The sequence below is a fragment of the Oreochromis aureus genome, linkage group 22 (assembly GCF_013358895.1).
Source record: "Oreochromis aureus strain Israel breed Guangdong linkage group 22, ZZ_aureus, whole genome shotgun sequence".
In the NCBI taxonomy this organism is placed as follows: domain Eukaryota; kingdom Metazoa; phylum Chordata; class Actinopteri; order Cichliformes; family Cichlidae; genus Oreochromis; species Oreochromis aureus.
In genome coordinates this window covers 24959451-24973802 of record NC_052962.1, presented here as the reverse complement: position 1 = coordinate 24973802, position 14352 = coordinate 24959451, and positions in this window count along the sequence as shown.

The following is a 14352-nucleotide window of genomic DNA, read 5'->3' as shown; positions in this document are numbered from 1 at the left end:
TAGAAGACGGTCAGCAGCTCCTTCTTCAGGTCCATTTTTCTGAGGATTCTCAGAAAGTGGAGACGCTGTTGGGCCTTCTTTAAGACCACAGAGGTGTTAGAGCTCCATTGGAGGTCTGTGTCTATGTGCACACCCAGAAACTTGAAACTGGAGACCCTTTCCACGCACTCCCGTTCATTCAGCTTTGATATTAATGAGTTTTTGGGTTCATTGAGAACATGGTTGTTGTTCAATAATAAAATTATTCCTCAAAAATACAACTTGCCTAATAATTCTGCACTCCTGTATGTGCACACCCAGAAACTTGAAACTGGAGACCCTTTCCACACACTCCCGTTGATGCTGACAGGCTGCAGCTCAGACTTCCTCCTTCTGAAGTCAACTACCAGTTCTTTTGTCTTGGTGGTATTGAGGTCCAGGTTGTTATCTACACAGGAATCTGACAGCCTCTGAACTTCAGCTCTGTACGCCATCTCATCTCCCCCTGAGATGAGCCCCACCACGGTGGTATCATCTGGAAACTTGATGACTAGCCAGGCTTTGCGCCTCTGTAAACACCCAATCACAAAACAGGAAGATTCCAAGACTTTCAACAAAAGCTTTCAATTATTTTACTTCCCTTACTGCTATAAGACAGCAGCATGTATAAGATGGAACCTTTATCATTAAAGCCACACTTCATGTCATGAATTTCAAACAAATTTTCATTAAGCAACTTGAAATTAAACAAAATATGAAAACGCTGTCAGGAATGGGATTTGAACTCACACCTCTATTTAAAAAGCATAAGTGACGTTAGCAGGATGATCTAAGTGATTCATCAAGCTCAGCCAAAGTCACTTGAGAAATGCAAATCCATTCTTGACTCCAGTATCTTAGACCTCTGACTAGCAGAACACTCATAAAGTCACAATGTCACAAATGCCTGTTCACAGGTTTAGCTGTATTTTTAATTTGGGGACGATATCTAAGTCAAGATCAAATTCAAGTCCAAATCAAACATCCATCCGCTTATCCTTTTTCAGGGTCGCAGGGGGCGCTGGAGCATATCCCAGCTGTCTTGGGGCGAGAAACAGGGTACACCCTGGACAGGTTGCCATTCACTCCCACATTCACACCTATGGGAAATTTAGATTTTCCAATAAACCTATCCCCACTAAGTACATGTCTTTGTCCAAGTCAAACAATCAAAGTTAAAAAAAAATAAGCATATTTCAAATCCCAAAAAGTTGATTCTCTTCATCTGGACATAGAACCCATATCATGAACTTACAAAATGAATTTACAGACTTGAATGAAATTTGAAGACCATTAGGAAAGCAGAAGTCCCTTTGGTCCATTCTGACAATCTAAAAGTCCTCCACATAAAAGTCTCTCACTGTCATTTCAAAAAGTTTTGGATTAAGTTCTTTAAATGTTTGTCATGAGGCATGAGGAGGTGACTACAGGACATTCCTGCTATGCTGTCTGAGCTAGCCAGACTGTATTTGGGGAAGGAAAGGGTATCTTAAAAGTATTTAGTGTGTCCTGCAAAAGGAAATTACCCACTACTGTACCCAGAACTCTAACACGAAGAGTGATTTGAAGCCTCTCCATCATTTTCAAGTCCATCCTTAAGTCCTTATTGTTTGAACACTCTACCATTGTGACAGCCAGATAAAGTGGTAATCTGGATGTTACAATTTAATGTAACAAAGTTTATTACTTGCCTCTTTTAAACATTGACAGGAGTGATTTTTAAGTATGGGACTGCGAAAAAGTGAACCTGTTTGGCTTTAGTAGCCCTGGGATTAGAGTTAAGCCATGAACATGAGATCTAAATTTAAAATTTTATCTAACAACTTGAATGAAATCTGGAGACAGAACTTTGGCAGGAGTTCAACACACACACACATCCAGAGTCCAGAAGATCCTTCAGTGAGGAAAGACTGAGTATGACATTCTAGACTACTCACCCAGTTGGACAATCTGAAAGTGCTGCTCATAAAAGTCTATCTGGATCTTATAATTACAGTGAATATGTATTTCAGACAAGGGTGTTTCCCACCTATATCTTGGAGTTAGTTATCATTAAGTAACCCCTTGATGCAAAGATGTCAAGACTTTCATGTGCTGGGTCACTGAGAGCCTACACAGACGGGCCAAGATACTGGACTCAAGAATGGACCACTCTCTTCCAAGTGGCTTTGGTTGGATTTGACAAACGCATTCAACTAAATCTACACAAAGACACTTTTGTGTTGTAAAATAAAGTGTGGGTTCAAATCCCACTCCTGACCAAAGCTTTTTATTTAGATTTTTTCAAGTTCAAATTCAAATTCATGAGATGAAGTGTGATTTGAAATTCTATTCCTGACAAAGGTTTCATCTTGCATGTGCAACTGTCTTATAGCACCGTTGGAAGACATGCTGTGGAGATGTCTCATGATATCCCGTTATCCACAGTACAGAACATGAATGTGATCTAGAAATGTTCCTTCTTCGTGGCACAAAGCTCATTAGAAATAAAATGAGTGGAAAAGTTGATCTCAGCCTTGAAATATTTCTGGACTAAAGATCAGGGACCCTCTGAATTTTAATGAGTGTTCAGAAAAGTCAGTCTCTGATGTTTAGTGGGTTCATCTATGCCTATGGATCTGGCAGTTTGCCCACTGAAAAGTGACCATCAGTGCTGAAAGGTATTAAAGAAACATATTTTGCCATCAACGCATATTCTTTTTTTTAGGAAAGCCTTTGAGCAAGGCAATCATACTGACAACTGCGGTGCGTGTAATTGGGCAGTCCTTTGAGTTGGTGATGGGCTGTACAGGAATTTGTCAAGGGACTCTGCTGTCTTCATTCCTGTTCACCTCAGACTCTAAGGCATACAACCTACAGAAATACCATGACAGTTCTGCAGTGGCAGTGACAGCTATACTAAGACCTTACATTATTGTTCAAAAGGGTAAGAGCCCAACATGGGGCTTGAAACCATATCACCAAACAGAAAGTTGTAACGCTTTCAACAAAAACCTCAGTTATTTTACGTCCTTTATTTTAGGCCATGATGGAGCTATAAGACAGTAGCACATGCAAGATGAAACCTTAAAATGTAGGATTTCAAACTGCACTTCATGTTATGAGTTTAAAACTTTCATCAGGACACTTTAATGAAATCTGAAGACAAAAGCTTTGTCAGAAGTGGGATTTGAACCCACACCTTTCTTTAAAACATATAAGAGGCCTTTTGTCAGCGCAGGTGTATGACATTTACCAAAGCTGACCAAAGCCACTTGGAAAGCTGGGGTCCATTTTGTAATGAAGTACTGTAGTCCGCCTCTGATTTATGAACAACATAGCCATATACTTCATCTGGTTTACAATGCAGAGGCTCATATCATTGGCAGAATCCCCTCCATAGAACAAATTACTCCAGTGTTTCTGCAGTTTTACTGGCTTCCTCTAAAATACCAGATGGCCATCTTCTCAGAACCTCTGCTACTCTAAGATGCTGTTATTACCAAATCATGTCACTGATCTAGTACTATTTGTGTTAAGTGTGTAAGAGTCCGTATTGCAATTGAAAGCCAGTTTCTTTCCCACTAAATCAGGGGTTTCCACTCCACTCCTGGAGAGCTAATATCCTGCTGCTTTTAGATGCATCATTGTTCCAACACATCTGAATCTAATGAGTGGCTTGTTACCAGGCCTTTTCCAAACGTGATGGCATGCTGAAGAGGTAATTCGACCATTCAGTGTTGGAGTAGGGATGCACCTAAAAGCTGTAGGACAGTAGCTCTCGAGGACTGGACTTGGAGACACCTGCACTAAATCTTTCCTTTAAATGAAAAACCTTCACTCACCAAGGGGCTTGAACCCATATTCTTGAGATCCATCGTCTTCTAACTGAATAAGCCAGGTACCATTCTTCTGACAACACACAACCATTCCTACAGTTTAAAGCCCTGAATTAGTTTACTGCCCTGATTCTAGACAGACTGCCTAGTCTACTGTCTTGGCAGTCTATAGATTTACATGTAGTGCATGTAAATCTTTATAAGAAGTATGATTTCAGAGCACAGTTCATGTTATGAGTTTAAAACAAACTTTCATCAAGCAATTTGAATGAAATCTAAAGACAAAAGCTTTGTCCGGAGTAAGATTTGAAACAACTCCTGTATTTGAAAAGCATACCGGTAAGTTCCTTTGGCTAGGCTTGAAGAAAAGCATTTTTCAAAGTCAGCCAAAGACACTTGAGATGGAAAGGTCAATTTTGCAGTCCAATATCTTTGACTACCTTTGACTAATAGATCAGTAGCCACACACTCACTTTAGATGTTTAGGTGAAAAAGTTTACACCTTTTTTTCATCTTACGAGTGCCTTTGAATGAGTGGATTGTAAGCAGATTGCATGGAGGCCAGCTTGTCTCACAAATACTTTTTTTGTAGTGCTTTGCAGGAATTATCAAGTCAGCACATTATGTCATCCTCACACGGTCCTGTCCATTAGGATTTTCCTCTGTCCAATTTTCTGGCTCCCCACCAGTCCAAAATGTCAAACTAATTGAGGAAGAACAAAAAGTTCTTCCTCCTTCAGGTCTTTGATTGAACAGTTCTCTGCAAGAATCTCTGAACAGTAAAAGTTGCTGAAAAAAAATTGACAAAAGATGTGAGAACCTGTATTTTTTTTTAAAAGAATACCTGCTCCTCCCTGCTGTCTATTTTTAGCCATATCTCCCCTCTCTTAGCTACAGTAGTATGTTCAGTGGTTTTACCTGCTTTCTGCCACCTGCGTCACACTCCGACAATGACTCAAACTACATGGTGAAATTTAAGACTGCCTTCACAAAGGACTGGAAGCAAAGATAAAGGCAGAAGCACTAGGAAATAACATAATACTAAAAGGGAAAACTCACTCTTGTTTTCTCGATTGCTTATTTTTATTTTTATTTTAAAATCTCGTTAATTTTATAACACCAAATCACAACAACATTAACCTGAACAAGCTTTAAATGGTAAATGGACTGGTTCTTACATAATGCTTTTCTACTCTATCTGAGCACTCAAAGTGCTTTATACAACTTGTTCATTCACCCAATCACTTTTCTAGCATTTCAGTGCTATCTAACTAACATTCATACACATTCATATTCTGATGGATGCATTGGAGAGCAACCTGGGGTTAGTATCGTGCCCAAGGATATTTGGCATGCAGGCTGGAGCAGACTGGGATAAAACCAACAACCTTCTGGTTAGTAGGTGCCCCACCCTACCACATGAGCTACAGCCACCACTTTACAATGCAAGCTAAAAACCACAACAATCATACGACCCCCTAAAAGCAAGCAATAGGCAACAATGGGAAGGAAAAACTCTAGTTACTATTTAACAGGAAGAAAGAAGCAGTTGTTTACACAACAGCCAATGTGGACAAAGACCAGTGAGTGAAAACATTTGCTAGCCAACAGCAGCCTAAATTAAATCCACACAAAAATCAGCAAAGTCAGAAACAGGTCAAAGTTGAAAAGAGCTTTCTATGTGAATGTAAGGTCAAGCTGGATTTTTATGTGAAGTGTGTTGGGAGGATGGCTGAGTGGTCTAAGAAGGTGGAGTCAACGACCTATCCCACGCTTATCTTTAGTCTCCAAAGGGAGCAACAGATTCAAATCCCACTTCTCATCAGGCTTTTGTAATTTATTTAACGCTCATCACATGAACAAATTAAACATTTAAACCGTCAAACCCACAACCCTAAGTTTAAGAGTCTCACGCTCTCCTTGCTGAGCTAGATGGGCTGGGAAAAACCTCATTCTGTATGGTGTGGAAATAGAAACAGAGATCAGTTCAAATCAATTATGTCATTTTTCTTGACCCAGGACACACATAACATCTATCGACTGGCGTGGGAATACCTCGAGGTTTCTCCAGATAAGATGGATGAGGTGATTGGCAAGAGGGAGTTCTAGACTTCCCTGTTTTGGAGTATAACATGCAATGTTCTTAATGCATTGACAGTCCCTTTCCAGATGTGCAAGCTGACAATTCCGTGGACACTGATGAAGTCCCATACCATCAGAGATGCAACCTTTTGAACTGAACTCTTATAACAATTGAGATGGTCTACCTCATCTTTAGTCCAGAGGATACAGGATCCATTCATCCACCCATTTGTCCATCTATTTTCTTCTTATCCTATTAAGATTCGTGGGGGGGCTGGAGCATATTTTAGCTACCATAGGATGAGAGTCGGGGTAGACGCTGGACAGCTTGCCGACCTTTTGCAGGGCTAACATGTTTTCACATCCCTGAGATATATGGGGTTCCACCTGAACTAAGATAAGATAAGATAAGATAAGATAAGATAAGATAAGATAACTCTTTATTGTCATTGCACAGTCATACATAGTACAGTAGTACAATGAAATTGGAAAACTGTCCTACGTCAGCACTACATGTAACACAACACGACACGATACGACACATCACAACGCAACACAAACAACACAACACAGTATATTAACTTAGTAAATAAAAAAAGAAGAATAAGTGTATGTGTATTGCACACTGTTATTATTGCACATTAATTATTATTGCACCTTGTTATAAATATAAATATAAATATTATTATTGTTATTGTTTTAAAGATTGTTACCTCCCCCCTAAAAAAGTCCAGGGAGGTAGCCAATCAGGTCAGCTATTTGCATTGTTCAGGGCTATTGCCCTATTGTAAAAGCTGTCCTTGAGTCTGTTTGTTCGGGACCTCAGCAGCCTGAACCTCCTGCCAGACGGCAGCAGCTTAAACACCCGGTGTCCTGGGTGTGTACAGTCCCGTAGGATGCTGCGTGCCCTCTTGAGACAGCGAGTGCTGTACAGGTCCTTCAGGGAGGGAAGAGGATGTCCATTGATTTTTTGGGCCATATTGATGACCCTCTGGAGTGCCTTTCTGTGTGCTGCGGTGCAGCTATAGAACCACACACTGATGCAATATGTCAGCACACTTTCAATGGAGCAGCGGTAGAAGACGGTCAGCAGCTCCTTCTTCAGGTCCATTTTTCTGAGGATTCTCAGAAAGTGGAGACGCTGTTGGGCCTTCTTTAAGACCACAGAGGTGTTAGAGCTCCATTGGAGGTCTGTGTCTATGTGCACACCCAGAAACTTGAAACTGGAGACCCTTTCCACGCACTCCCCGTTCATTCAGCTTTGATATTAATGAGTTTTTTGGGTTCATTGAGAACATGGTTGTTGTTCAATAATAAAATTATTCCTCAAAAATACAACTTGCCTAATAATTCTGCACTCCCTGTATGTGCACACCCAGAAACTTGAAACTGGAGACCCTTTCCACACACTCCCCGTTGATGCTGACAGGCTGCAGCTCAGACTTCCTCCTTCTGAAGTCAACTACCAGTTCTTTTGTCTTGGTGGTATTGAGGTCCAGGTTGTTATCTACACAGGAATCTGACAGCCTCTGAACTTCAGCTCTGTACGCCATCTCATCTCCCCCTGAGATGAGCCCCACCACGGTGGTATCATCTGGAAACTTGATGACTAGCCAGGCTTTGCGCCTCTGTAAACACCCAATCACAAAACAGGAAGATTCCAAGACTTTCAACAAAAGCTTTCAATTATTTTACTTCCCTTACTGCTATAAGACAGCAGCATGTATAAGATGGAACCTTTATCATTAAAGCCACACTTCATGTCATGAATTTCAAACAAATTTTCATTAAGCAACTTGAAATTAAACAAAATATGAAAACGCTGTCAGGAATGGGATTTGAACTCACACCTCTATTTAAAAGCATAAGTGACGTTAGCAGGATGATCTAAGTGATTCATCAAGCTCAGCCAAAGTCACTTGAGAAATGCAAATCCATTCTTGACTCCAGTATCTTAGACCTCTGACTAGCAGAACACTCATAAAGTCACAATGTCACAAATGCCTGTTCACAGGTTTAGCTGTATTTTTAATTTGGGGACGATATCTAAGTCAAGATCAAATTCAAGTCCAAATCAAACATCCATCCGCTTATCCTTTTCAGGGTCGCAGGGGGCGCTGGAGCATATCCCAGCTGTCTTGGGGCGAGAAACAGGGTACACCCTGGACAGGTTGCCATTCACTCCCACATTCACACCTATGGGAAATTTAGATTTTCCAATAAACCTATCCCCACTAAGTACATGTCTTTGTCCAAGTCAAACAATCAAAGTTAAAAAAAAAATAAGCATATTTCAAATCCCAAAAGTTGATTCTCTTCATCTGGACATAGAACCCATATCATGAACTTACAAAATGAATTTACAGACTTGAATGAAATTTGAAGACCATTAGGAAAGCAGAAGTCCCTTTGGTCCATTCTGACAATCTAAAAGTCCTCCACATAAAAGTCTCTCACTGTCATTTCAAAAGTTTTGGATTAAGTTCTTTAAATGTTTGTCATGAGGCATGAGGAGGTGACTACAGGACATTCCTGCTATGCTGTCTGAGCTAGCCAGACTGTATTTGGGGAAGGAAAGGGTATCTTAAAAGTATTTAGTGTGTCCTGCAAAGGAAATTACCCACTACTGTACCCAGAACTCTAACACGAAGAGTGATTTGAAGCCTCTCCATCATTTTCAAGTCCATCCTTAAGTCCTTATTGTTTGAACACTCTACCATTGTGACAGCCAGATAAAGTGCTAATCTGGATGTTACAATTTAATGTAACAAAGTTTATTACTTGCCTCTTTTAAACATTGACAGGAGTGATTTTTAAGTATGGGACTGCGAAAAAGTGAACCTGTTTGGCTTTAGTAGCCCTGGGATTAGAGTTAAGCCATGAACATGAGATCTAAATTTAAAATTTTATCTAACAACTTGAATGAAATCTGGAGACAGAACTTTGGCAGGAGTTCAACACACACACACATCCAGAGTCCAGAAGATCCTTCAGTGAGGAAAGACTGAGTATGACATTCTAGACTACTCACCCAGTTGGACAATCTGAAAGTGCTGCTCATAAAAGTCTATCTGGATCTTATAATTACAGTGAATATGTATTTCAGACAAGGGTGTTTCCCACCTATATCTTGGAGTTAGTTATCATTAAGTAACCCCTTGATGCAAAGATGTCAAGACTTTCATGTGCTGGGTCACTGAGAGCCTACACAGACGGGCCAAGATACTGGACTCAAGAATGGACCACTCTCTTCCAAGTGGCTTTGGTTGGATTTGACAAACGCATTCAACTAAATCTACACAAAGACACTTTTGTGTTGTAAAATAAAGTGTGGGTTCAAATCCCACTCCTGACCAAAGCTTTTTTATTTAGATTTTTTTCAAGTTCAAATTCAAATTCATGAGATGAAGTGTGATTTGAAATTCTATTCCTGACAAAGGTTTCATCTTGCATGTGCAACTGTCTTATAGCACCGTTGGAAGACATGCTGTGGAGATGTCTCATGATATCCCGTTATCCACAGTACAGAACATGAATGTGATCTAGAAATGTTCCCTTCTTCATGGCACAAAGCTCATTAGAAATAAAATGAGTGGAAAAGTTGATCTCAGCCTTGAAATATTTCTGGACTAAAGATCAGGGACCCTCTGAATTTTAATTAGTGTTCAGAAAAGTCAGTCTCTGATGTTTAGTGGGTTCGTCTATGCCTATGGATCTGGCAGTTTGCCCACTGAAAAGTGACCATCAGTGCTGAAAGGTATTAAAGAAACATATTTTGCCATCAACGCATATTCTTTTTTTTTAGGGAAAGCCTTTGAGCAAGGCAATCATACTGACAACTGCGGATGCGTGTAATTGGGCAGTCCTTTGAGTTGGTGATGGGCTGTACAGGAATTTGTCAAGGGACTCTGCTGTCTTCATTCCTGTTCACCTCAGACTCTAAGGCATACAACCTACAGAAATACCATGACAGTTCTGCAGTGGCAGTGACAGCTATACTAAGACTTTACATTATTGTTCAAAAGGGTAAGAGCCCAACATGGGGCTTGAAACCATATCACCAAACAGAAAGTTGTAACGCTTTCAACAAAAACCCTCAATTATTTTACTTCCTTTATTTTAGGCCATGATGGAGCTATAAGACAGTAGCACATGCAAGATGAAACCTTAAAATGTAGGATTTCAAACTGCACTTCATGTTATGAGTTTAAAACTTTCATCAGGACACTTTAATGAAATCTGAAGACAAAAGCTTTGTCAGAAGTGGGATTTGAACCCACACCTTTCTTTAAAACATATAAGAGGCCTTTTGTCAGCGCAGGTGTATGACATTTACCAAAGCTGACCAAAGCCACTTGGAAAGCTGGGGTCCATTTTGTAATGAAGTACTGTAGTCCGCCTCTGATTTATGAACAACATAGCCATATACTTCATCTGGTTTACAATGCAGAGGCTCATATCATTGGCAGAATCCCCTCCATAGAACAAATTACTCCAGTGTTTCTGCAGTTTTACTGGCTTCCTCTAAAATACCAGATGGCCATCTTCTCAGAACCTCTGCTACTCTAAGATGCTGTTATTACCAAATCATGTCACTGATCTAGTACTACAGTGGCTTGCAAAAGTATTCGGCCCCCTTGAACTTTTCCACATTTTGTCACATTACAGCCACAAACATGAATCAATTTTATTGGAATTCCACGTGAAAGACCAATACAAAGTGGTGTACACGTGAGAAGTGGAACGGAAATCATACATGATTCCAAACATTTTTTACAAATAAATAACTGAAAAGTGGGGCGTGCGTAATTATTCAGCCCCCTGAGTCAATACTTTGTAGAACCACCTTTTGCTGCAATTACAGCTGCCAGTCTTTTAGGGTATGTCTCTACCAGCTTTGCACATCTAGAGACTGAAATCCTTGCCCATTCTTCTTTGTAAAACAGCTCCAGCTCAGTCAGATTAGATGGACAGCGTTTGTGAACAGCAGTTTTCAGATCTTGCCACAGACTCTCGATTGGATTTAGATCTGGACTTTGACTGGGCCATTCTAACACATGGATATGTTTTGTTTTAAACCATTCCATTGTTGCCCTGGCTTTATGTTTAGGGTCGTCGTCCTGCTGGAAGGCGAACCTCCGCCCCAGTCTCAAGTCTTTTGCAGACTCCAAGAGGTTTTCTTCCGAGATTGTCCTGTATTTGGCTCCATCCATCTTCCCATCAACTCTGACCAGCTTCCCTGTCCCTGCTGAAGAGAAGCACCCCCAGAGCATGATGCTGCCACCACCATATGTGACAGTGGGGATGGTGTGTTCAGAGTGATGTGCAGTGTTAGTTTTCCGCCACACATAGCGTTTTTGCATTTTGGCCAAAAGTTCCATTTTGGTCTCATCTGACCAGAGCACCTTCTTCCACATGTTTGCTGTGTCCCCCACATGGCTTGTGGCAAACTGGAAACGGGACTTCTTATGGTTTTCTGTTAACAATGGCTTTCTTCTTGCCACTCTTCCATAAAGGCCAACTTTGTGCAGTGCACGACTAATAGTTGTCCTATGGACAGATTCCCCCACCTGAGCTGTAGATCTCTGCTGCTCGTCCACAGTCACCATGGGCCTCTTGGCTGCATTTCTGATCAGCGCTCTCCTTGTTCGGCCTGTGAGTTTAGGTGGACGGCCTTGTCTTGGTAGGTTTACAGTTGTGCCATACTCCTTCCATTTCTGAATGATGGCTTGAACAGTGCTCCGTGGGATGTTCAAGCCTTGGGAAATCTGTTTGTAGCCTAAGCCTGCTTTACATTTCTCAATAACTTTATCCCTGACCTGTCTGGTGTGTTCTTTGGACTTCATGGTGTTGTTGCTCCCAACATTCTCTTAGACAACCTCTGAGGCCGTCACAGGGCAGTTGTGGAGCTGTTTTGCAAAGAAGAATGGGCAAGAATTTCAGTCTCTAGATGTGCAAAGCTGGTAGAGACATACCCTAAAAGACTGGCAGCTGTAACTGGAGCAAAAGGTGGTTCTACAAAGTATTGGCTCAGGGGGCTGAATAATTACGCACACCCCACTTTGCAGTTATTTATTTGTAAAAAATGTTTGGAATCATGTATGATTTTCATTCCACTTCTCTCGTGTACACTACTTTGTATTGGTCTTTCACGTGGAATTCCAATAAAATTGATTCATGTTTGTGGCTGTAATGTGACAAAATGTGGAAAAGTTCAAGGGGGCCGAATACTTTTGCAACCCACTGTATTTGTGTTAAGTGTGTAAGAGTCCGTATTGCAATTGAAAGCCAGTTTCTTTTCCACTAAATCAGGGGTTTCCACTCCACTCCTGGAGAGCTAATATCCTGCTGCTTTTAGATGCATCATTGTTCCAACACATCTGAATCTAATGAGTGGCTTGTTACCAGGCCTTTTCCAAACGTGATGGCATGCTGAAGAGGTAATTCGACCATTCAGTGTTGGAGTAGGGATGCACCTAAAAGCTGTAGGACAGTAGCTCTCGAGGACTGGACTTGGAGACACCTGCACTAAATCTTTCTGTTAAATGAAAAACCTTCACTCACCAAGGGGCTCGAACCCATATTCTTGAGATCCATCGTCTTCTAACTGAACAAGCTTTAAATGGTAAATGGACTGGTTCTTACATAATGCTTTTCTACTCTATCTGAGCACTCAAAGTGCTTTATACAACTTGTTCATTCACCCAATCACTTTTCTAGCATTTCAGTGCTATCTAACTAACATTCATACACATTCATATTCCGATGGATGCATTGGAGAGCAACCTGGGGTTAGTATCGTGCCCAAGGATATATGGCATGCAGGCTGGAGCAGATTGGGATAAAACCAACAACCTTCTGGTTAGTAGGTGCCCCACCCTACCACATGAGCTACAGCCACCACTTTACAATGCAAGCTAAAAACCCCAACAATCATACGACCCCTAAAAGCAAGCAATAGGCAACAATGGGAAGGAAAAACTCTAGTTACTATTTAACAGGAAGAAAAAGAAGCAGTTGTTTACACAACAGCCAATGTGGACAAAGACCAGTGAGTGAAAACATTTGCTAGCCAACAGCAGCCTAAATTAAATCCACACAAAAATCAGCAAAGTCAGAAACAGGTCAAAGTTGAAAAGAGCTTTCTATGTGAATGTAAGGTCAAGCTGGTTTGTATGTGAAGTGTGTTGGGAGGATGGCTGAGTGGTCTAAGAAGCTGGAGTCAACGACCTATCCCACGCTTATCTTCAGTCTCCAAAGGGAGCAACAGATTCAAATCCCACTTCTCATCAGGCTTTTGTAATTTATTTAACGCTCATCACATGAACAAATTAAACATTTAAACTGTCAAACCCACAACCCTAAGTTTAAGAGTCTCACGCTCTCCCTACTGAGCTAGATGGGCTGGGAAAAACCTCGTTCCGTATGGTGTGGAAATAGAAACAGAGATCAGTTCAAATCAATTATGTCATTTTTCTTGACCCAGGACACACATAACATCTATCGACTGGCGTTGGGAATACCTCGAGGTTTCTCCAGATAAGATGGATGAGGTGATTGGCAAGAGGGAGTTCTAGACTTCCCTGTTTTGGAGTATAACATGCAATGTTCTTAATGCATTGACGGTCCCTTTCCAGATGTGCAAGCTGACAATTCCGTGGACACTGATGAAGTCCCATACCATCAGAGATGCAATCTTTTGAACTGAACTCTTATAACAATTGAGATGGTCTACCTCATCTTTAGTCCAGAGGATACAGGATCCATTCATCCACCCATTTGTCCATCTATTTTCTTCTTATCCTATTAAGATTCGTGGGGGGGCTGGAGCATATTTTAGCTACCATAGGATGAGAGTCGGGGTAGACGCTGGACAGCTTGCCAACCTTTTGCAGGGCTAACATGTTTTCACATCCCTGAGATATATGGGGTTCCACCTGAACTAAGATAAGATAAGATAACTCTTTATTGTCATTGCACAGTCATACATAGTACAGTAGTACAATGAAATTGGAAAACTGTCCTACGTCGGCACTACATATAACACAACACGACACGATACGACACATCACAACGCAACACAAACAACACAACACAGTATATTAACTTAGTAAATAAAAAAAGAAGAATAAGTGTATGTGTATTGCACACTGTTATTATTGCACATTAATTATTATTGCACCTTGTTATAAATATAAATATTATTATTGTTATTGTTTTAAAGATTGTTACCTCCCCCCTAAAAAAGTCCAGAGAGGTAGCCAATCAGGTCAGCTATTTGCATTGATCAGAGCTATTGCCCTATTGTAAAAGCTGTTGTTACGGGTCCGAAATTGAGGACTAGAGTAAAACAATGATGGTCCAGAAGAGGTCGATCAAACAATTGATTTTAATGAATACACGCAGCGTGGGGAGACGTACACTGGAAACCATC